Source organism: Columba livia, chromosome Z (genome assembly GCF_036013475.1).
Source record: "Columba livia isolate bColLiv1 breed racing homer chromosome Z, bColLiv1.pat.W.v2, whole genome shotgun sequence".
Taxonomy (NCBI): Eukaryota; Metazoa; Chordata; class Aves; order Columbiformes; family Columbidae; genus Columba; species Columba livia.
This window is the reverse complement of record NC_088642.1, coordinates 70,455,918-70,481,443: the sequence shown is the minus strand read 5'-3', so window position 1 is coordinate 70,481,443 and position 25,526 is coordinate 70,455,918. Positions and strand designations below refer to the sequence as shown.

General features: G+C 41.8%; 1 protein-coding gene across 7 annotated transcripts in view; it reads right to left on the bottom strand.

The window, feature by feature from the left end:
• Positions 1-24,859, bottom strand: part of MOB3B (MOB kinase activator 3B) — a 92,296-nt gene extending 67,437 nt beyond the window's left edge. The window contains exons 1-2 of one of the 7 annotated variants that reach the window (XM_065046310.1): positions 24,278-24,430; positions 5,615-5,715 (exon numbers count right to left, since the gene is read on the bottom strand). The gene's annotated coding sequence lies outside the window, so the exon portion shown is untranslated. Of the gene's footprint in view, positions 1-5,614; positions 5,716-23,413; positions 23,791-23,885; positions 24,049-24,277 lie in introns of those variants that run through there. The other 6 variants (XM_005499212.3, XM_065046309.1, XM_065046305.1 and 3 more) reach the window with 6 other exon arrangements.
• Positions 24,860-25,526: the final 667 nt, after the last annotated feature.

Below are 25,526 nucleotides of genomic sequence, written 5' to 3'. Positions count from 1 at the left end.
CATGGACAAAAAAATCCCTCCCCTTACTAACATGTAAGGTACACAGGGAGATTAAGGTTTGCCTTATGATTGTGCCAGAGTTGAAAGGGAAAGGAAAAGGGATCAAAGCAAGTTTAGGTTACTGAGAAAATGCCTCTTAAAAGCAATTTACACAAACACAGGAACCAGGTTCTGAGGGGCAGTGTATCTTTTCTTACATTCCTTCCTATCTTCAACAATCTTGCAAGTTCCACAAAGACTAAGCTCCTAGAATTAAGGGTGTCTGATTATTACTGTAAGACTTAAAAGAAGTATACACAGAAATATGTAAACAATGTCTCCATTTCCGAGGTGCTGGCTTGGATACCTTCTCCTTGGCTTCAACGGTGAAAGGTTTCAGGTGGAACCAATGTACTACTGCAGCCTTTGTCCATTGTTTCTATGTTATTTATGTGAAACCTATAGCATATCAATTAATACACAAAATAACTAAAGTAAATGGTAGCATCCAGCGAAAGCAAGCTTATTGATGCTTCACCACAAGAATTTGCTTTGGTTTATTGCAGTAGAAGTCCCAGGAACTTTAGGGGAAAAAAAATGAGAATTTGGTCCTGTATTTCTCCAAGTTCTTTCCTTTTCTCTAAAGCTACTAGGATCACCTTACACTAATGCATATGTGATAACCACAATAACAACACTGCAGCCTCAAGGTACTCAGGTGGAGATAAGCCTTCCCATAGCCAGTGACATTTCCCACACACAGCAGAATCCATTCATTTGGCATACAGTAACTAGCCTTTGTTTTGTCTGAGAATGGGAAAAATAAGGAACGGCTTATTTCATGAGACTAATAAAAGCCACAAACATAAAAGATCACAGAAAACTGCATAAATAATATTTTCATAATCAAAGTGTCAAGGTTCACTTAAGTAAATAGAAATTATCTTTGATTCTTTTCTTGTTTAGACTAATAACCACTACACCCCACTTCTAAGGTAAACATTGGAAAGGGAAAGCAAAATACAATGGATAACTGTCTATAAAACTGTGCTTTAAAAATGAATGTAGTTAAGTAACATGTGAAAACAATAACTAAATTATTATCAGATGCTTCTGCCTGAAAATCTCTAAGCTATGCTAATACTATAGCAACATTTGACAAAGGGAATAAAATGATGCTTTATGATTCTGCCAAAAATTTTCATAGGGATAAAATTGAAAAACAATAAATGGCTAAGGAACAGGGTTGGTCCCTGTGACAGCTTTGAAGCATCTCGCCCATCCTTTGCAAAACAAAGGACTCATTAACGGCATATATTATGCCTTAAACAGCTGGTTTTTGCAACTTTGGACAGGAAAAGATAGGTGTCTGTGAAGGCAGACACTCTATGTCTTCTCTTTCAAGGTCTCTCCGAAACCAAGGCATACATTTTTGAGATAAAGACAATTAACGGTGTTGCCTTCTGAAGTCTATCAAGGCCTCGGTTCACATTCCTGTTAACTGCGATTACCAAGATGGGTCATCTAGTGGACAATCAACTGCTAGGAGAAATCACAAACTACCAGCTACCCCGTCAGACAAAACAACTCACTTCAGGTCAGCACCGCAACCAGCCCTCTAATTTTTTGACCACTGACTCATTTCTGGAACAGTCTTCCTAATTAGCATGTAGAGTGAGGAGAGGGAGGAGATGAGTCGCCCCTCTCCTGTCTTGCATGTAAATGGACTGGGTTATAAAACTTCCTCACTTGGGACACTTTTTAGTCTGTGCTTTGTGTATGTGTTGTGCGATATTAACAAAGTTTCATTGCACCCACCACCAAGACAGCTACAGAGAAGGTCACTGGAACAATGACCTTCAGTGTGGTGAGATCTTCCCTTTCTTCTGATATCTTAATCTATCTCCTTTTCCTCTCTCTTTATCTTTTTCTAACTTTATTCTGGATACATAAGAGTAATACCTTGTGAGTTCTGCTGTTGAAGTCTTCCTCAGTTTTATGATAATAGTTACAAACTTTTGCCAAGTCATTAATCACGGTAATTCCACTGAGTGTTTTGAGTAATTCGTGATTTCAATGAACCTCTTGGGTGACTGTCGTCACTTTGTGTTACCGTACAAAGTATTCAGAGTTAACTCATCCCTAATGTCAACTGGTGGGACGGGACAGTCCTTCTATTGTGACCAAGTAGCAATGGATTGAGCAGGCATCAAGGGATAATGTACGTTTGCAGTCCTTTATAGATAAATGCCATTAATCATATTATCTTCATGTTTCATATTTCAGAAGTTATGTTAGATAAAACTATTACATTTTAATATCCCCGTGCTTTATTTACAGCCATTTAATTCCACTTCTTTCAACAAATATTCCTCTATACAGTCTACAGTTTTAGGAAAACTGTTTGTACAAAACAACTAGAAGTTGACCTAAACAGCAGTCTTTTCTATGATTACATACATCAGCTGTTTGACAGCAGCAGAATCAGATATGACTGATTTTAAAAGCTGTTAATTAATTCAAATGAAGCATGCTTTTCAACATGGGGATTAATGTTTGTGTTTTAACAGAGGACTCGCCTCTCAAGCAGTATCATTCTACTGCCATTTACAGTATTAATGTAGTTAAACCTCATCTGAAGTTCTGGAAAGGTACACTGATCGCTGTGAAGATTCTGAGCATAATGTGGCACTTATTTATTCACTGCAAGTTTATATTGTAACAGCATCTGCAGCAGTCCAGTCAGGAACATGGCCTAATTGTAGCATACACTTTAAGATGGACTGAAGTAGGTTATCTCTCAGAACCACAGTAAAGAAATTGCAAAAAATACATGGTTTAGAGTACACATAAGTCCAGCCTCTGTTCCTGTGTCATCCAGGAATTTAAGGTCTTAACCCTTTACAGACTGATACCCATGCAGGGGTATGCATGGCTACATTTTTTTCCTGAAAAGTCAGTCCTGCCCAACCTTTCATGTTCATCTTCCCTGTGATAGCTGGCCCAGCTGTTTATATATCCTCTTGCAGGGAGCTGTATAAGACTAAGATATAAACTGGAATAACTAAACAAACCAGTGATTTTTCATCCCAGTCAATTTCCTTGATTTCTTGCTTGGCCACACAGCACAGAACAGCATAAAGAAAGGTCTGAGTGGGAGGCAGAGGATGATACAGGTGGAACAGGAAACCCATGGGAGTGGTTTTTCAGCCATGGATGGTTTAGTGAATTAGTGCTTGCCATGATCATTACAGACTTCTTAAACCTTTAAAGCAGGTGGAGAACTCTCTTTAGTTCAGGCACCTACTGAGGCTCAAGTTTGACAGATCACAGTGAAGCATGCATTTATGACAGTACCTTTGAATGCTGTCTTTCTATTATGCACCCAGGTTCTTCCAGTTGTCTCTCTGGTTCACAGGCTTTTAGTGGTCTGCGCTGTGGCTAGCACATGTGCAAGCACAGTCACCAAACCACATTCTCTGTAAGTACACAGCCTCTGCTTTCAGTTACCAAGCCTTTGTAATGTGCTATGTCCTTCTACCACTAATATAGTGACCCTTTATGAGGGTCAGCTGCTGTTACAATCATTGCTCTTGTAAGCAGTTACCATGCTGGTGGATTGGGAGGTTCAGCTTACTGCAGTAGGAATAGCAATAGAATGAGTTCCCTAACCCTGCTTCTGCCAAAATCTGAAAAAATGCTACTCAGGTTATGTGAGTGATAGGGAGCAGCAAAACACACACAAACACAAATCTGGTGTCAGACCTCCTATCGGGACCTTTCTCTACTCCTTTGTGTAGAGGCCAAGGAGAGGGCAGGTCTTTCTGTACGAGGCAATACAATGGCTTATCTGCTAGAAGCCAGCACTTTATCCCCTAGACCAGGGGTCTTAAACTCATTTTCACTGGGGGTTACATCAGCCTCGTGGTTGCCTTCAAAGGGCCGACTGTAATTTTAGGGTTGCAGGAGTAGTTATATTTATACAGTCCTAAAATTACAGTCGGCCCTTTGAAGGCAACCACGAGGCTGATGTGGCCCTCAGTGAAAATGAGTTTGGCACCCCTGTTCTAGAACTTCAAGAGCCCTATTCTCCAAACAGTAGCCAAACTCGGTTTTATTTTTTGTCTAAATCTTAGCTTTAAGAAACCATGTATGTGTTCTGCTTTAAGAAAAAAAAATCTAAATCATATGTTCCATCTCAGTGACATTTCAATTAAAACCACTCATTTTCTTGTCCACGGAAAGTATGCAAAGAAACAGATAAAAAGGTAGAGTTATGTTACATACACTATGCTGGCAGAGACAAATAACTAACACTCCATGGAGAAAAATAGGACTTCCTGCAAGTATGCTGAAAACCAGATGTAAGAACATCAGCTCACATCTCTTTAGACCCTTTAGCCTGAATCTGGCTTCTCCCACCAAAGCTCAAGTTAATGTGGCGTGGGTGAACACGGGAGAGAGAGGTTGGTGACACAGGGCCTCAGCAATTGTCCTAATTACCTCAGGATTTCAGAGATGTTTTACAAATCAAATATCTGCAAGCGGGCTATGGCGTATTCAGCTGGTGCACTGCACCACTTCCAACAAACACTGGTAATTATCAACATGGGCATGGTGATTTTCAGTTACAAAACACTACCCTTAACTCTGTGTTGCTGAGAGACAACAGTTGCCTAAAATCATGTGGGAGTCAGAAACTGAGGTCAAGCCTATGCAGCCCCTTGAAATGACTGACAATAACTGAAAACTGAGTATGATTGCTATGGGCATGAAACAGTTCAGTAGCAGGACAGTGAAGGTAGCTTCATTATTAACAAAGGGGAGACATTTATTTGGCTTTATAAAGCGGAATGGATCAAGATAAGGCAAAATGCATAGTTCTTTAAAAATGGAGGAATATTTAAAAAACCCCAATAATTTAACTGCAAATATCTTTCAATTACTTAGAGCATAAATCTAAAACCTTGTCCAGAAATGGAGCTCCAGCAGGTGTAGGACCCAATCCATTGACTTTAAAACACAGCTCTGCATGGTTATCAGAAAAGCTAAGTGTATGAAACAACAGAACAAATATTTGTTTCTGATGGTTTTGATCAAAGTGATCAATATGTCAGGTAGTGAGAGTGGCAGCAATACATTTGATTATGCATATGTGCAAACTCCTACCAAGGAGATATAAAGGCAAGGTATTTGTACGTGTGTCTTTTGAAGAATACAAAAGATTTCACAGATCTGAGAGAGATTATGATTTTGTATGCAAGGCTCTGGCGTACTGGTAGCCTGGAACTTGGCATGTCATACTGTGCTTCAGCAGCATGCAGGCACAAGGTATAGCCTCTACAGTTGGTCATAGGGTCATAAGCGTCTAGTTGTGTGATCTGTGTTTTCAAAATTCAGAGAAATAAATCATCCACTATGTTGATTTATATGTTGGTCTTAGCTTGCAGGACTAAACTGACTTGATAGATGAAGAGATTTTTCTGCAGAGAACCATTCTGATCAACACCCTGCAATTTTATCATGCTCAGCCTTTTCATTTGGTCAAAATGACCTACTGTCACACACAGGGAAGAAACCAGAGATTCTGCTAAATACATGCACCACCCCGTAAACCAGGCTAGAAACAGAATACCTGGGGTGAGCTTATAATCCACACTGCAGAGCTCTGAATCAGCGATCCTGCAGGACTCACTTGGAGAAGAAAAACAATGTTTTCTTTGCCATCTGTGATACCTGAAATATAATGAAAGCAAGTAAATGACATCAGAGAAATTATATATCAAACATGTAACCTTGGAAAGAACACTGAGGCCAGTAACTACCTCCTCTGAGGACAGTCAGCCTCCCCTCAAATTCATGAAACAACCGTTGCTGTAACAAGGATTGTTCACCTAGGGAGAACACAGGACAGAAAAAAAATGTGCTGTCCTTTAATGCAGTTTAGCAGACAGTAAGCAGCCAGGACCATATTGACTGGATAGCTGTGCACAGACCGTCATGCATGAGCCCTTGATGAACAATATGCTGTAGGGAACAACTGCGGAACTGCCTTCCTCCTCCTAAACACAGAAAAATAACTTCCCAGTTTACAATTCCACTTTAACTTTCTAGTGAACTAAAATCCTTTCAAAGCCTTTTCTACATACTGCTTAACCCACACTGTGCTTCAGAAGGCATTTAACACAGAAAAAAAACCCTTCTATTCACAAACTGATCTGGAATGAAGGTTTGGGTGTTGTGTTTCTTTTTTTTTAATTAGTTCATGCAGTAAACACAGTATAGGCTGAAGTACAGTATTCGATTGCTCTTTACAGTTTGTGGTCAGAACAACCTGCATCCAGCACCAGCTAAGTATCTGGCTTTTCAAACCAAGTTGCCCACAGCTGTCGCCAGTAAATACCCTATGCTACAGAAAGAAGGGAACAAAAATCATTATTGATACAACATGCAAAAATGACCAGCAGGAAGGGTTAAGATGGGTTCTTTCCCAACCATTAGAACAAGCCATTTACTCTGAAGGAAACTGAGTACTCCCTGTGGTCTGTGTGGCCCTAGCCACCAGCAAACATGGAATGCAGAGCTGAAAATCTCTGGAAGGTGCCATTTGAAGGACTCTGCTGTGAACTAGAGCAGTTCACCACAGCCTGGCATTTCTCAGTTTAGCTCTAGCTGAAAGCCAGTTGCTGATTTTAATTAAAAATTGACTGTATAACCACTACAGTTTGAAGGTGGGAGTTGTCAAGGTGGCTAAACTTCCTCCTACATAACTAGTTTATGCAGCATGTTTCCCACACCATAATTTCAGTAACTCCCCAACAATTTCTGACCAGGAAGAAATGAAAACCTGATAGCTTCCAGTTGCTACTTGCACACCTGGGTGCAGCACACGCTGTGACTTTCTGTCTTAGACCCCGACCAGAGCAACACCATTACAAACATTTATTTGCTGGTATTTCCACCACACCTCATCCCATGGCCTCACATCTCCTAAAGCAAAGCTGGACAGAAGAACTTTAGGTGGAACTGCTAAAAGGCACCTAAATCCTGGCACTTTTTGCCAAGAGAGAGTAGATACTGGGGAACACATGTTACAGGAGAGGCTGTCTTATCAAAGACATCCAAACCAACAGGCGGCTGCAGTGGCTACAGCAGTGAACAAATTCCAGCACATCCAGTATATCACTGAACACATGCATATAACCCATCCACTAGTAAGATTCATAGTCCCTCAAAACAACACTTCAGAAAACTCACACATGTAACCCTTAAGACATCAGCAGAGGTTGGTTCAGAATAATTATAGCAAGAAAACCCCAAACAAAAACACACAAAAAACCCCAAACAAACCCCCAAACAAACAAAAAAACCCCACAAACACCAAACCAAAAAATCACAGAACATCACTGAAGAGATAAACAGGCTTTGCGAGAAGGAAAGTCACCCAAATGTGCTGAGAAATCAATGGGGTGAACAGCCCTGTGCTACTTGCACTCAGACTGAGTCTTCTGACTCTCTTAACAGCTCACTCCAAGTTTCAGAATCTGAATATATGGCACTAATATTCTGCTGCTGGAAAACTGACTTAAAAGTATTCCCAGGAGGGCTGCAAGATACAATTTTTGCAGATAATTTGTAGAACCTTACATAAATCATAATTTGTACACTCAAGATAACTGTATTTAACTGAAGAAAAACAACACCAGATAATATCCCCTCAAAACATCACTTACTGCCTGGTCTTAGAAGGTGATTAACATCTGACGTGTCTATCCTACCCCAGCCTTCCCCTCACTTTTGTGCAGTCTTCCAAACAGAAGCACTTGGATCAGCAACACACTCTCCTCCGTTCATTCAGATTGTGGCCCAGATGCTGTACCCCGCCGCACATCATAACTGAAACAAGAGTATCTGTTACATCGTTGAATACCTCTCTGCCCAGGTTCTATAGCTCTTTCCCTCTCCTACTTCCTACCAGAAAAACACATCCTTCCACAACACCCAGAAGATAATGGTGTTGAATTTTTTTTCACTATATATTTAGCACTTCTAGTACATGGCTTCATTTTATTAACATTTTAATGAATCCATTACAGTTTTACTGAATCTTGAACAATACTGAAAATGTTGATTATGTTCACAACAAATTTTAGCACCTGCAATTTTTTTAAAACTGGCTTTAGGCCAAAACAGTCTTAGACCTACTGCCCTTTAGGATGCTTTCATCATTCTGGTTGCTACATGAATGAATGGTTAGGAAATTGCATTGCTACCTTGCTGTTCTTTATCCCATTTCAATCACATCTTTTGCCACCCACACATCCGTACATTATGGTTTTGATGCAGTCCCAAATTATTTGAGTAAACCTAGCTGTATCACACACAATATCTGCTATTAGAGAGGCAGATGCCATCATAATTTTTGAGCCAGCAATCACCATAGATCCGAAGAGTACTCCCAAATAATAATACATCTGCTCTCTGAAAAGCATGCCACCCAGCTGACTAACTGAGAAGACTGAATCCCACTCCTAACACGCCAGGGACAGAAGTACAAGTTTTCTTTAGAAAAATGAATGAGGACCTAAGATGGCAAGCCACACAACCAAGCTTCTAAGCAAACAGTTTTTTGAGAGAGTCACTGTCTTGCAGACCACTAGTCTGGTTGTGGCAAGACTTGAAACTTAAGACTATAGATATTCTTTATGAACTACCAATAATACTGAAGGTGTACAAAAGACATCATGATTGCAGCAAATTGAATGGTAATTAATAGGCAGCTTCTCCCATCCTGCTTCACAGGCTGAAAACACAGATCTCGGCACTGCTGTAAGATCATAGAAAGATTCAGAAATGCTTTCCCTTTCTTCTCTATAAGGAGTTTCTCTCCCTCCGAGTCCTCTCTCTGTTCCAAAATATCCTCTTCATGTTCCTTGTGCTTTTTGTCTTTCTCCCTTTCTTCATTCTTTCACTTCGTGTTTCTCACAAAAACATCCAGGAACTGCAACAGACTTTGGTTTAAGTGCCAGCTAAATAGCAAGTTATAAGGCTGACAGCTGACACCAAAGCAAAGGCTGCTGGCTACATCCCATTTTGTCTCTATTGAGTTTCTAACCCTGGGTTCAACTATGAAAAAAAATCCGGTAAATATACAAATACAGTGTAAACCACCTGTGTTTGCTGTTTTTTATAACATCATGGGCAGACAGGTTCAATTATTAAGCAATCGCATGTGTGTGGGAGTCTGTGCAATTAGAGAAGTATTCTCCTTGTGCACTTCCTGTTTTAAGAACAGACCAACATACTGCAAGTTACACAGCCTGTAAGACCACAGCCCATCACTCAATTCTTCACCTGCCTGCTCTAAAATAAAACAAGATTAGCTCGCTCCATTTAAGTCAGAGTCAGACTGATGTGGCACACCTATGAATTCAAGATAAAATCCACTATTATGTGATTCACTCTTTAATGCACCTGCTTAAGCTGGCATGAAAAGTGTGGTCTAAGTAATATGTAAATTTAGAGAACATGATCACTATAAAATAAAATTATAAATACAAGAGAAAAGTAGAAGCAGGCACGGCTACTACTGCTGTTGTCAAACCAAGTTGGTATCAATACTCTGTCCTCACCTCATTTCACATGTGTTCACAAAAAGTCCACTGCAACTACAGTTGATAACAAAGCTAAATTCCAAAGACATACTACCTATACATGTTATAACTTTTAACAGATTTTTAAGGGAAAATATATAACTATAACTCTATTACACTTCTCAATCAATTTCCTGGAAACAAGACACTACACAGTCCAACTGTCTCGCTTCCCACAGTAACTTTCCAAGCCATCATCCAGCTTCAATTATTTTTGAGAGAGTAGTTCAAACTTCAAAATAAATACCGTCCTCCATAGTTTACAAAATTAGTAGCTGGAGAGGGATGAAAACAAGCCTACTGACCTCACTAAGGAAAAACCTAATGGCTCAGCACATGTGGAGTTGAAAATTAGTTGCAGTATGTCCTCTGTCTAACCTTTTGAAAGCTTTGACAGAACACAAGTAGGAGGAGTTGGAGAAACAAGTTAAAGGAGGTCAGAAACCAGGACTCATTACTTCATTAAATAAGATTTTTAAAATTATGAACACACCTGGACAGGCCTTTGAGCAAACTAATATAGTTGAAGACATCCGTGCTCACTGCAGAGGGGTTGGACTAGATGACCTTTAAAGGTGCCTTCCAACACAAACTATTCTATGATTCTATGATACAGTTAAATCTTCACCTCACCATGTCTGGGCAATTTTGCATCACTACTCAGCAGTCTTCCTACAGTCATGCCTCATTGTTCAAGACACTTCTCACAAGCAAACTGCCATGCTGAAATAAAAAGGATTTGTCAGCAACACAAATAACTTTTCATTACATCAGAACAGTAGTTGCCTTCCACCTGGTGTAAGTGATCAGAAATACTCTGTTATTTGTTATTATGAGGATGATACAGGATAGCCTACAGAATCACTGTATGCATATATTGTAAAGTGGAATAGTATTACTGCACATTTGTAGCCTCTAATACTCAGGCTAACATACAACATAGACTGATCTGTATCTGGTATCAGCTCTGTAAGAGAGAGGTTTGCAGCACACATACAGTGGTCAAAAATCTCACGTTAAATTGGTACGATTCTTAGCTTTTTATTAGTTCAGTTTTCCATGGTTTTGTTCTGCTCTACATGCTGCAGGCAGTCTCAGGATCAAGTACTAGAAATGAGGAGCTGAGACATTTTCCAATATAGCTAATGCTTCCCTCTCCTGCAAAATGGGACTTCTGAATGCCACAATGATGATGCAAGATCACATGGCTACTCCAGGTTGCCTTCCACAGAGCAGAGTCTCCTAAATTCAGACTACCAAGTTTCCAGCCTCTTAGCGTCACATCTCCTTTTAAAAAGGTCCAAAGGCAAAGAGACACAATGCAAATTGTTGGCATCGCTCTAAAAGCTAAGAAAACAATTATTTTTCTTCAGATGCCTTACCATGGGAAATCAGCAAGATCAGATCACCCAAGCCTAAACATATTGCCTCAGCTGATCTGAAAGCTGCCAGCTGATGAAAGCAGGTCCTGCTCCTGTGCTAATAGTCATGTTCTTCTTGTCATCCCTACGGGCCAGCACCAGCTCTACTCCAATGAGCCAGTTCAAGGTAGAAAAGCAGGCAAAAAATTGTCCCTCTCCACCCTCTCCTCTCTTTTCCCCCCCTTCCCCCTGAGAAAGGGAAGGGGATTGGCTTTTCAGTCACATTAGTTTCCTAAGCTGAAAGAGTCCTAACACCAAACAGGAGAGAATCAAGTTTTTGGGTGGGAGCTAAATATTCATATTTGATCAATGTGGCTGTGTGTGGTAAAACTGCACCCTAAGCTTGACATAATCTGTGCCTTATTAGAGGCTTCCTCCCAAGAGTAATTTGAGTGACAAAGATCTCTAAAAAACACATGAAACATTTCCTCTGTGGTTAGGGGTAAACAAGTTGGCTGGGTGGAGCTTTCCCTATCATGTTTATTGGAATCTGCGATTCAGGCCTAAGGGTTTTTCACATCTGAAAGAAGACATATAGTGATGTTTGCACTCCTCCCAAAAGGAAAGAAGTGCAGCTTATCAGGAAAACCAAGTTAATCTCTCTCTTGGAACAGAGTTTAGCATTTTTGTTTCTTACTTTACCACAAAAACACCCAATCTTAACAGGACCAGCACTGACTAGTGCAAGTGAGAAAACATTAGGAATGAATTTAAAATCTAATATAGAGAGATTGACAGTGCAGCCAGATGGAAACTTCCTCGGAAAGCCAAACAGCTTTTGTAAGGTATTCCACCACAACTTTTCCAGTAGGCTATGAATTCTATGTTTTCCCCTTGGCAGATACTCCAGTAAAGAGAAATCTTTTCTTCTTATCCCTGCAAGCGTTCATTCACTTGTACAGCTCTCAACAACATGAATGAGGTGAGATGGGTACTTTGTAAGCACTTAGATGAGACTGGATTTCTTATTAGAATTGCTGGTTGCTGGCTGAGAGAAAACGACCATAATTTGTCAGGCTGGGCAGAATTCAGGAGCCCAACAGAGGTGAGGCTGCCACAGCTCCACACAGTAGTGAGGCTGAGCATGCATTCCCAGTATGCACACACACGCAAACATGTACAAGACACATATACACATAGACATGACCAGACCAACACAAGGGAGAAACACAGAGCAGTCACATGAATACCAACAGCTTCTTCCTGTTTCCCTCTCGTTCTGAGCGGGATGGAGGTCTGCTAGTGGGGATATTTACGTATACACATATGTACAAAGTGAACCCCTCCAGCAGCTGGGCTCAGACACATAATCTGCCCTGTAGCTGTCTCTGGATGCTGACACCCGGAAATATGGGCCACCAAGTCTTCAGCCCCACTCCACTTGCTGATACGGACCCCCTCACACACGTGCGAGCAGAGTTCCACAGCAGATGACTGGGACTCCCATGATCCCCTCAACAGCCCCTCCTGTGGTGTCACCTGAGAGACAGACACGCACATGGCTCTCAGACCACACAATCCACTCTCTGGATAGCCTAGCTTGATACTCTCCAGAACTCACAGGCTCTATCGCACACTCTCACTGCAGGCACTGACACCACAGACATACCAATTTCTGACACCCAGTCCAGCTTCTAGGACCTGAAGTCCACTCATTCTGGACTCTCCAGTTGCTGGCACCAATGACGTGTGGGCCCTGTGACGTGTGGTCTGACTCTGGGTGCTGGCACTTAGATCCCACACACACACCCCGCTATAGAATACAGACCTGCACCCAGGAAAATACTTAGAAATGGAGTTCATTAAGAGAGGACATACTGTTGTTCAGGGGCACAGCACAACCAGAGAAGCGTATTAACCAGCTTCTGTTTACACATGCCCAATCCTTCTTATCCCTTCATCCCTCTATTTTGCCACATTTGTTCCTTTTCCAAACACCCATATCCAGCCCTTTCCTGAAACCTTTGGTTTCTTCTCTAAACGTCTCGTAACAGGTCCTGTGCAATCCTGAAATGCTCTTCCTCTGCATCTCATAATATGTGCCTACCTCTGGGCAGCAACCCACAGGAAGTCTGCAAGTTGCTCCAGCACTGACTCACTTTGATGCATGGCTCCCCCAGGACAATACCCAAAGGGGCCCTTCCTCCAAGTCCTTAATTTGGGTTCCTGTTTGCCACTGTGCCCCTGTGATCCCCTGGGTTTGTGCAGATAGGCATTTGTTGGGCTGATGCCTCATGTGATGGGGTTAGGAGCAGCTGGGAAAGTCGTATTCAGGCTCCCCCACCTGCTAATGTCTCTGTGCTACACTGTGGGGTGCAGGCAAGTTTGTGTCATATGAAAAACTAACAGAGTATATCACCGTTACTTTTTAAACAAGCAAACAGGGCAATATTGAGTGAAACAAAACCAATCCAAAAATTAAAGTGACCTCTCTCTCAGAAACTAGGGTCATCCAGATTCAATACTGATTTCCATTTATCGGGCCTCTGCCTTTTTTTCCTCTCTTTTCAGCATTTCTCACAACGCTTCCAGTAGACAACCTTGACATAGAGCCTGGGTAAAGCTGTGTAACACTACCAAGGCAAGTACCAACCAGGTGTATCTACTGTGTGAAGATACAGTTAAAACACAGGGAAACTAAAACACTTTGAACCCAGGCATCACCTAGGTGAATTCAGATCTGGGATATCAGTTCCATTCAGTTGACTCCTAGTCCTTTTGATCGGCATTAACGCCCGAATTGTTTCAGCTCCCACCCGAGGCACAAAATCTTCATGTCCTCAGCAGCTTTGGCACAAAATGGGATCCACAGCCCAAGAAAAGCTCTTTAGCCTTCACTGAAGCATGACAGCCTATGTGATTACAACAACAAATTTTGATGCTTACATTTGTTACAGGCACAGAAATTTTGTAATGGAGTCATTTTAAAAATTATTCTTAAAAAATAAACAAACAAACCTACCAAACACAAACCCCAAACCAACAAAAAAAAACCCCAGCAACAACAAACAAACACATTTCACCTCACTAGCAACAAAATAGCTCTTCTGAGTCCCTCGACCAAACACCAGTGAGGTGTTCAAGAGAAGAGAAAAAAAAAATGTAATGCCAAGCTTAGAAAAACCCAAAGCATTGAAACAGCAGCATAGATTCATACCTTCTGATTTGCTTACTCAGGCCATTCTTCTCATTCCCACAGGGAAAGTATTTCCACGTTTGCAGTAACAGCCAGCGATGGTTTAAGAAAGTGCCAGTGTGAGGAGATTGGTAGCAGGGTGGATGGTTCGCAGTACAAGGTAGAATGTGTATGTATTTTTTTCCTTTCTGTGTTTTCAGGGAAGGAGAGTTTAAATTTGTAAGAGGGTAATCTTCATGTGGTTAAAGTCCCCACAAAGTAGGGGAGTTACACACAGCATTGTGTAGACACAACTCAGCTTCCCTCGGAACAAATGGTTCTTATTTGTCCTTGGACAAGCAGCACAAAGTCAACAGGTCTCTCGATCCCTAATCATGGCCAAAAGGTTCTTCCACAATTAATATATGCTCTCCATCACCTACAATCACCTCATGTAAAAGTGGCTGTGAATGGGTCTTCCCTTGTTGCCTTTTTTTGATAAAATAAAATTTCTTCAGTTTCTTCAATAACAGCTAAAAGACTCTTAGTTATTAATTAATCTCCCCTTGAATCCATATTTTAGTATTTTTTCACAACATCCAAACAGCTCACAGATTATCTGTGAAATCACAATGGAAGGAAAACAAGCTGGGGATGTGACTCTGCTCTCCAATGTGTAAAAAGAATAAAACTGTTTAACAGTGAATCAGAGCCAGCTTTGCCATGCAACACTAAGCTGTTTTTAATGTTGCTTTAGTACATGAAAGGACTGGTCCTCACCCGATTTAAATTGATGGTGTTCAATTTAACACAACAGAGCCCTGCGCATGTAGACCAAATTGAAAGTTTGTCCCGAGATTTTAACTGCAAAGAGTGAGCCAACTTAAAAGTGAGATGAATTAGCATTTAATTCTGAACTAAACTATCAAAACTGTGGCCAGACATTAAAACTGTGTTCCCAATGGTAAAGCTTTTGGATCAGACTCAGATCTCTCTGGCATAACTGTATAGACACTAATCTTAATGTGATTAGTCTAGCTGTAACCCAGACATGAATCTCAAGTGATTTATTTTCATATGATGCCTTGAATTAACCCATTTCAGCTCAGTATACATAACTAATTGCTCACAAACACTTCCAGCCATGCATCAAGACCTGATTCAGTCCGCTACTTAATTTTATTCTGCTCAGTCATGTCTATTAAAGCCAGAATTTTTTGACTCAGCTAAAAAAGAAATGCTCTACGGCCTTTTTTAACACTAACTTTATATTAACATAAAAAAAGTCAGAGAAAGATATTATATTTGCTGATGCTTTAGGCAGTGTTTAATGATTAGTAAATGCATTCTGTGTCCTGGCATCTGTTGTGACAGATATGATTTCAAGAGAACTCATAACTGTCCATCTAGTACAGGGATGTCAAACTCATTTTCACCAGGGGGCACATCAGCCTCGAATGTAATTTTAGGACCGGATAAATGTAACTACTCCTACACTTGGCCCTTTGAAAGCAACTGTGAGGCTGATGTGGCCCCCAGTAAAAATGAGTTTGACACCCCTGCTCTAGTATGAGCTTCAGTAACCTTTACACTAAACTTCAATTAGATACTCTGATCTTCTTAACACTACATGTTAATGCTACATGCTAATGACAGCTTAAATCACTTTGATATGTGCAGAGACTTTAAAAAAATTAAAAATATATAACTAAGGCAACATCTCCAAATAAGTTTACATGCCTTAAATATAGAAGTCATTTCTTAAATGTGCTAAGGAGTACAAACAAATACAGAAGATACAGCAAACAAAAAGCAAGGGAAATTTGATAATCCTGTCTTTAAAAAGGAAATTGAAAGAGAAAGTAATTCAATCTCTCACCAAAAGACATCTGTGGCAAATCCATGCATTAAATCTACCATAAACTTCTTAATTCCTGTCCAGTCTTCCAAACACAAAACCATCCTCCCCACAATTTCATTCATAAGTTAACTTCTGTGAAGATCTGTGGGTGTCGATGATTTACAATAATACCACAATATTACTACAGTATTAGCATCAGCAGTAATAAAACAAGAATAACCACAGAAGCATTAATGCAATACTACGGTTCTACTGTGAAGCTGCTGAAGTCACCCTGTGCCTTGCTAAAAAAACTGCCTATCCAAAACAATCTTTCAGTCTACCACACTATAACAGGTCCTCACGAAAATTTACAGGTTGTTTGTTGGGGTTGTTTTCTGTTTGTTTTGGTTTGGTTTTGTTTTTAACAAAACGCTTTATAATCTCAAAACCATTCCTGAGTTCTTTTTTCAAATACCCCTGTAATTATGCAGTTACATAAGCACATGTTCCCTGGCTTTCTAAAGTCTGTACACTTCAGTGACCAAATCACTTTGGGTGATTTAACAATCCTTAAAGGTTTCCACGAGAAGAGAAGCAAAAGCATGTAATTTTGCCTATTTTATCATTCAGCCCAGTCTTCCTTTCCAACTACCAGGGAGTTCTCATACTGTAATTACAAGAACCAGTGAAGAGAGCTGGTACCGCACCAGAAACATGACATCTTGCTAGTGCAACACTTGGGAACCACCCAGGCACTTTCATTTCAAGCCACAGTGTGTCTTCCAGCACTGTCTCAGAACTGTCATCACAAAAGACTGAGACTGTTCTGGCCACTTAAAATTAACACTCTGGTGGCTACTTGCAGTCTTACTACAAGATAGCCCAAAGACCTGATATTCAGAGAAATACACTGGCCAGACACTGGGAGATCGGTTTCAGCATTACGCTGGCTGAGTGGTCCTGAATAGATGACATTCGCTACCAACACAGTAAACTCAATCTCTTTGAAACCTTGTGTTCACAAGAGGAGGCTTCAGAAGTTTTCTTATGCTGCAATGTAGGAATTGCTTTTCTTTGTAGAAAAGCATGATTCCTTTACAGGTCTGAAAATTTAGGCTGATCTCTCAAGTGATGAAGTAGAAGAAAGCTCCTCTGAGCAGCAAACTATCAGAGAAAAAAATAATCTGCCTTAAGATACATACTTGCATGTAATTTTTTTTTTCTTAAAACCAGCATGGTGATAGCAACATAAGCCCCCAGTGAGTCAATGTTTGTGTCAACAATAGTGCTCTTTTGCTAATAAAATTTAAGCCACTCCCCAAACAGAACAACTTGACCTACAAATAAAAGACATTTGTATTTAAATCAATAAAATTATGTTTTGCTTAGAGCACATATCTGCATATCTGTTGGCTGTGGATGTGATTCTTTTTCACAGTCTTTGCCAACTTAAGCATAAAAGTAAAATTTCTCAGTATAAAGCAGAACTGCCTGTTCTAGTAAGAATACGAGAAGATGAAATGCTCTTATCAGATTCTAACCTGCTAATCTGTCCATGTCCTCTTGATTGAACAGTCTGACTCGCTTGCTCTTTTTTGATCTAAATACAGTCAAAGCAGAAATGAACAAACCTTTGCAACTGTTTGAAACTGAAATCAACAGTAAACATTGGCAGGATCACAGTTCATAGAAATGCAATTCCTACAAAATGAGTAATACCCGGCATCTCATACAAAGGAAATAAATTCAGAGACATGAAAGAGAAGCATGTGAGCACAGACAACACAACCAAGAAACGGCAAGTTTACAGATCTGCAAAAAGTCAAGGAAAATAGTACTGACTTTTTCATCAGGATGACCATCTTGATTCAGAGAAGTTTACTGCAAGTTTGCATTACAGTGGCATTGTACATCAAAATCTCGCATCCAGTTTGCCTTTTCCAAGGAATCAAAATGAACTACCATAACATGAACATTCTGTGCACAATAGGTGGCTATTTTTCACAGCAATGTCTCAGTGAAACAACTGATTTCAGATTCCCCATGGAGATTACCAAGGTCACACAGAAGGATGTCACAATGATCATCTATGAGTTCCTCCAACAGATCTTTCAACTTTTCAGCAAAAATCTTCCTGTTGGTGCTTGGAATACAAGCAAGATTGAGAAATTCCAAAATGGACTTCATCAGCAAATTGAAGAATTAGAGATATGTTTGTCAGAAGAGCAACCAAAAGCAAGAAACATCTTTCAAACATGGATCCTAAAGAGCACTACTTTCAGTGTGAAAAAATACTTCCAAAGGATCACCAGTTTCCTAAAAGATAAGCAATATAGTCACTGTTCCTGGGAAGCAGTCCAAATGGAACTGAGAACATGCCTTATAATTTTTGACAGCCTCTTGAAAAAACAAGCAACATAAAGAGGTAACATCTTCTCTTTTTGATTCTTAGTAAGAATCTGATAATTTCCCCCTATCTAATAGGTTTTTAATTTCCACATTGTAATTATTTTCAAATTGATAATTGGCACTTGTTTTCAAAAAGCTTTCAGTGCTTTAAGTTAAACATGTAGAGTACTCTCAAGTGAAGGGGCACTTGGTACCACTGCTTCTGTAGAAGATAAACTCTTTAAAAAATATGTGGATATCACTCCTCTGTATTGTCTCTTCACACGTTAAAAAGTTTTGTAATCTTTCCACAGAATATGGCAATTGTTTCACAACCTGAAACTCTTGCATTTGGACACCAAATAGATTTTATTTTGCATTACTTCACTAACGAAGAAAAAAATACAAGATGCAGACATGCGTAAGGAAGAAAGGCCTTCCTAGAGCCCTGCATGCTAAAAATATCTTAATTTAAAAAACAGATGAGAATTTAAAATTACTTGGACCTCTTTAAATACAAAAACAATGATGGGTAGACCTTCTCAGCTAGAAAAATCAGCTCCCACCTTTGATCCTCGTTTTGCAAGTAGACTCATCTTTATATCCTATGGGGATATAACACCCATCTTGCTATACAGCATATTCAATAACTACAGCATGGATTTTTAGGATATGTTTTTTTCACAACAATATATAAAATATGTATCTGTTCTAGCTGCATTGAGTTCATAAGCAGACAAGATTAGTCTGAAAATATTTACTCTATAGACACAAGTGCAAACAAATTTCTTCCACTCTTTTCCCACCTTTCTTTCCCTCATACAGGCACAGCCAAACAGGACTTGAGGTCATCAACTTCACCAGTTTAACTGCTATTCAGGAAACCCTGAAAACCTCAGGTCTCAGTACCACTCCTTGTATATTAGAAGACTGGAGGAGTTCTGACAGGGTATTTTTCCCACTACAGATTTTTCAGCATATCTAATTCCTAAAATATGTTTATCATAAATGGAACACATTGAACTGGAATGTAAGAGGAAAAGACTTTAAATACTTCTGTGACCAAATGGAACTACGGAAGAAAAATGCAATATTCTGAAGAGGAAAAATTCAATGGGCTGGTACAACTACCTGAGTCCAGAGTCTCAATATTTTGCCAGAGAAGCCTGAGAAAAAAATCCCATAATTCTGATTGTATCAATCTTTATGAAATGGTACTGTTACTCCTGACCCCAGGAGCACAACAACAGGATGCTTACTATTGCCTAGTTTTAGACATCTAAATTAGACATGGAGCTAAGGAGATCAGGCAGGCCCACCTTACTCTCACGTGCTCCTATTTTACAGAAATGGGGAGGAGTAAGTGTGTTTCAGGCTCCTTATACTCAATCACCAACATAAGAGCTTATTTCTTTAACTGGCTGGGTGGGGAGCACATGACCAATTTGGTATATGGTTAATGTTAAATTCCCAACGACCTCATTAATCAATGTCTGGAATATCTTTTTTGTCAATTAGCAACTACATTGACACCATAGTGACACTTGACAGTAGCAATATGTGTTGAAGCATGTTTAGTTCTGTTTGGCTGGTTTGGTTGGTTTGTTTGGTTTGGTTTGTTTTTTCCTGCTTTTAATGTACGGTTACTGTGGGGAATTAATATAGACCAATTTAAAGATGCTGACCTGAAGCCCACGAACTCGAGGTTTCCCTATGCATAATGTATCATGCAAGAAGATGTCAAATTGCATCTATGTACCTATATCTATGCTGGACGTACTTCTCTTTGCTCAAATCTGCACTTGGATTTCAGTCTTTGAAAAGCCAGGAGTCGGCACAGAGTTCAGCAGATATGACTGGACACAACCTTACACATCCTATGAGATTCTGTCAGTTCTTCATGGGATCTCACCAAAGGGTGAGAAATAAAATGGGACTTCATTTCTTACAGCACTCAGCAGCACACTGAGAGTACCACCCAGATAAGGGCTGGTGTCAAGACTCCACAGGCTGTTTTAAATCAGTTGGGAAAAGGTTCTTCACCCAGAGAGTGGTAGAGCACTAGAACAGGTTTCCCAGGGAAATAGTCACAGCCCCAAGCCTGACAGTGTTCAAGGGTTTGTCCTACACAGGGACAGGAATTGGACATTATGATCTTTGTGGGTCCCTTCTAACTCAGGACTTTCTATGATATGTCTGTTCAGGACTCCCTCCAGACCCTGATTTAGAGACTGCACTCATCTAACTGCTAGCATTTATTTTAAAACTTCAGAGCTGCATAATTTTAATAGATATATTTTCATTTTTTGTACCCCCAAATGGTAATAAGTGTAAAAGTACAAAAAAAAAAAAAATCCAAAACCAATGCTCACTGCAGTGGAGAAAGACTTGTTTTTAAGATGGGAGAGGTCCTCTATCAACAAGTACCTGGATATACTGCATGCTCTTGTCATGATCTACCACTTGTTGAATCTTTTCCCGAACTCACCAAAGCAACAGGAAATCATCAAAAAAAAACCCACAGAACCCACACTTTTGTTCCAAGGTAAAGATTTAAAGTAAAGTAGGGAAGAACAGCCACTGCATATGAGAACCAGCACAGAAGAGAAAGGAGAGTGTGGCAGCAATACTGCATATCAACCACAAAGGAACAGTGAGGAAAGCCTCCTCTTCTGTTGTTGTCTCATCCAAAATCCTTTAAAAGAGCCTCTCAGTTACTCTGTGTACAACTAACTACTAAATCTTCAGCCATACTCACAGTTCATTTGTACGCTTTTTCCTTTAATGTACCAAATACTCGTAACTAAAGAATTTTACTGCAGTAGTAAGCTGGTAATATCTCTGGAAGTAAATGTAATTATATAGTAATTAGCATTAAAAGTCCAGTTATATCTTCATCATTTATGCTCCCTGTTTCCGTCTCACCTGCACAGGCCTAAGTGTCTTGCTAAAAGACGCTCACAAGATTCATATCTGTCAAAGGTACTACTAAGTCTTCTAATCCCGCAATAATATTATCCCAAAACAAACAAAAAAAAAAAGAAATGTTTTGTCTGTAAACTATTCTATCCAGTATCTCAGCTTACCTGACTCATGATAAAAACTGAATATTAAACAAAGAGGAGTACCACAGTCTTCCCATAACATTTTTAAACAGTTGCTATTCCAAATGATTCTATGACCCATGTTCCCAGTGCACTTGGCCCTCTCTGCTTCTCTCAGTTTCTGTTCCAGAACATGAGTACCTTCCTCAGGGATCTCAAATGATGCAGAGTACTTTTCTGGCAGTTGATAAAGAAACACTTATCATGAGAAAAATACCAGCAAATGAGTTGAAGTGATTTGGTCCCGTCCCAAGTTTCACATCACTCACTAATGCACTCTACGCAGCATCAGCTAACTACACCAATACTGTGGCAAACAGCATTAAATCACCATTCCAAGCTGCTCGAGGCCAAACATCATCACACTATTCTGCATCCATCTCCTTTTGTTCTTTAGTGCTTTCTGGAACTCAGTATTGCTTAACTTTACCCTGTCTACCTTGCATTCTTCTTTCTACCTTATCCCCCTCTTCAAGATGTCCATACTCTGTTACAAAACAACGGTTTCCTCCTTTTTTTATTTTTTTTTGTGTGTGTGTGCCAGGAATGCTCTTTTCTCTACTCTACAGAGCAGAGAAGCAAAACTCTCACAAACGTTGGTCCACTCAAGAGTCTGCAAATCTTAGAATAACATGCTTTGCTATGGTGAAAAAGGCTCTCTGTCTACCTACTGCAGAGCATCCAGCCCATAAACTCTCCAGTTTGAGAAGAATGTCTGGAAGTTTGTCTCATGAGTATTCCTCATTATAGATAAATAACATATGCATGTAAAAACACAATGAAATGGCTTGGAGAACAGAAACAATCCTCTTGTCTATATAGGAAACCACTGCAATCTAAGCAGGGGTGGGAACCATCCTCAACCACCCCTTATACATCACATAATCATACAGGTAACACATTCTTACTCTAACTTGGTTTAGGAGACACCCCATCATCAATTAGAACATTTTGTTGATGAGACCTGCCCACAACCAGCCCCAGAACAGGTTGATCTGACCATCTAGTGGAGCAGGAAGGCCTGCACATCTCCAAGTGCCAGCTGGCAGCAATCTTCCTAGAAGACAGACAGATGATTTGCAGGGTTGATCAGCTGCAAGCATGACTGCTCTGTCCTTGCACTGCAGCTGTTCTCTTTTAAACCAACAGTGGGTACCTCTAGGGTTTTCTCCACAACACGCCCTAGGTCAGACTCTGAGAGACCAGCTGTCAGGTTGTCGTGTCATGATGCAGCAATTACTTACAGAGATTTCAGACCTGTGTTCCACTCCTGAACAAGGAGTTAAACACAGAACATTTTTCATTGAGCTACCTTGCAAACTAAAGCAAAATACGACAACCTGAGCTTGTCTCTCCATAACTAAAAGACCTGGCAGATCAGCTGTACGGCAAGTTTCTTGAGACACTAACTTTATACCCAGCATTAAAAGAACTGCAGCAAAGTTGCCATTTTTAATGGGCTGGGCCTCAAGTGTTTGCCATGCCAGAAGACAAACTTCCCAGGCTGTGGTGCTGAGGCTCCCATCCCGTTGCTCAACACGGGTACAACAGGACAAGCAGGCAGGACTTTGGATTGCAGCTCCCCACCTCATAATTCAGTGCAGATGGGCAGCAGGACAAGTGGGCTGGGAAGGAGCCACCATACTGGGTTTAAAATACATAGAGTGGAGGGGGTAAAGCCAATCCAAACCCCAGTCTGACGACTGCTTGCTTGGATCGTCGGCCCCTCGCCCGCCCGGTGCCTGACACAGCGGGTGGCAGGAGCCCCCGGGCCTGCCCAGGTGCGGGTTGATCCCCCAGCTCGGGTTCCAGGCACCCGCCGCGCGGCAACAGATCTTCAGAGCCAGCAGCTCCCCGAGGAAGCCCGAGCAAAGCCCTGCACCTCTGGAGGAAAGCACGCAGCGACCTACCTCTGGGAGAAAGCGTAGCGGGGCGGATAAAAGCTCGCAGGGAAATGCACCCTTCTTGCTCCGGGCTCCGGGCCAGGCGGCTGCTGCACCCACAGCGGTACCAGTGACCGCGGAGCCAAGAGCCCCTCGCAGGGACGGGAGCGCCCCGTCCTCGCACACGGCGCTCACCTGTCGTTTGGGCCGGAACAAGGGGTGCGTTCCCCCCACCCCCACCTCCCAGAGGAGGAGGCCCCAGGCCGGCGGGGCACGGCGGCCGCAGGGGAGCAGGAGACCCTCCCCGGGTGGGGGGCACCGGCCGAGCCCCCGCGTTTGGCAGGTGCGGGCGGCCCCTCGTGGGGCTGGGAGGAGCTGGGGGTGGGGGGGCACCTCCGTTTGGGCTGAGCGGGACGAGGGACGGGCGGGAAGTTTGCAGGGCGGCACAACCGACCTCTCCCCTCACACGGACCGACCCGACCTGCCGCCCGTGCCTTACCTCCACCCCTCCGCGTGCCGCCGCACACCCAGGTGCCTTCCCCGCCGGACAGCCAGCGAAAGGACGCGGCAGCGCGGCGCGCCGCCCCCGCGCACCGGAGCCCCGGCAGCCGCCAAGCGCCGCCACCCGCCCCGGCCCACGCTCCCGCCGCGCGGCTCCACGCGCTCGCCGTGGCCCTCGGCGGAGGCCGCCCCCTGGCGGGCGCGGACCGGGCAGCGGCGGCAGCGGCCGAAATGGCGGCCCTGCCGTCCCGGCTGCCGGCAGCGCGGCCAGCCCCTCGGTCTCCTCAGCCCAGGCCGCGGCATCCCCCTCCCGTGCGGCACCTTCCCCGCCGCTGCCGCGAAGGGGCCTGACCCTGCATTGCACTGGGCAGAGCTTAATGGAAAACTTACCTGAGTTTAGGCAACGAGTGCGGAATTTCGACTTGCCGTGGAGCATGTAACAAGCAGCAGGAAAGTCTCAACCCCCACGACCTTGGTTCGCGGTGCTCCTCGCAGGCGCAATGCTCTGGAGGACTTTGCCCTCACAAAGGTATCGCTCTTCCACATCAGCACAGACCAAAGACCGTGGGCCTTTCCCTTAGGGTAGAAGGGTAAGGTAATTAATTGTATTAGTGTCGCTGTTATGTCAGCTAAAGGGATTTTTGGATTATCTAATCCTTGGCGTTTATGGCAATAGGCTGATACACAACCATTTATATAGCTAAATCCATAAATCCACCTCTGCAGTTGCATTAATTTGATTGTCTCAGTAGCAGGGGGAAAAATCAGCTGAGTACATATATATGTGCATATATATATATATACACACACAGCTTGGACAAAAACTATTTCTTTTTTATGCCAACTAAGACTTCAGGGTATTGCACCTTCCCATCTGTTCCACTGGCAAAAAAAAAGGGGGGGGGGGGTGGCAGGAGAGGAAGAGGTGAGACCAGTAGAGACCCATTTCACTGCCACCCAAGTCAAAATAAAATGTCTGTGTGCCAAACTCTTTATTAAGTGGAAAAATTTCAGACCCAACAGAAATGCTGAGTTTGGGAAATCCTGTTTTTGTGAAGACTGAGTGAACAAAAACCAAATCCCCCTCTTTTCAAGCAGCAGAAACCCATGACGAGCCATGCAGCCTAACAAAGATGCAAGACAAAGAACCATGCAAAGTTGAAGGCATTCTGAGAACAAGAACAGCATGGCAAGCATTGATAAATGTCCCTGGGGACCGATCAGTCTGTCCTCTGGAGAAATCCTGTCTCAGAAGGCATGTGGAAGAGGCCTGCCCACTTCACAGGTTTGCAGACAATTACAAAAAAATGACAAGGCAAGACTGACATTGCTTCCTTTCCCACTGTGAAAGGCAAAGGAAAGTGGCCTCTTAGGACAACACCAGGTCAAAACCTAATAACAATGTTTAGACAATTTCCCTGTTGAAAACAACTGAATGATGTACACAAGCTGTAGTTTTTCCTTGTCCCAGTATCCCCCAACATTTTAAATTTGCATCCCTCTAAACACTGCATGGAAAAATGTTTTTAAAATGCAGTGGGTGAGGTTGACAAGATACATTTTATTATATATACTCAAACAAGGATAGACAGTGTCTTTGAGGACAGCATTCCCTTTTCTGTGATTCATAATCATCAAA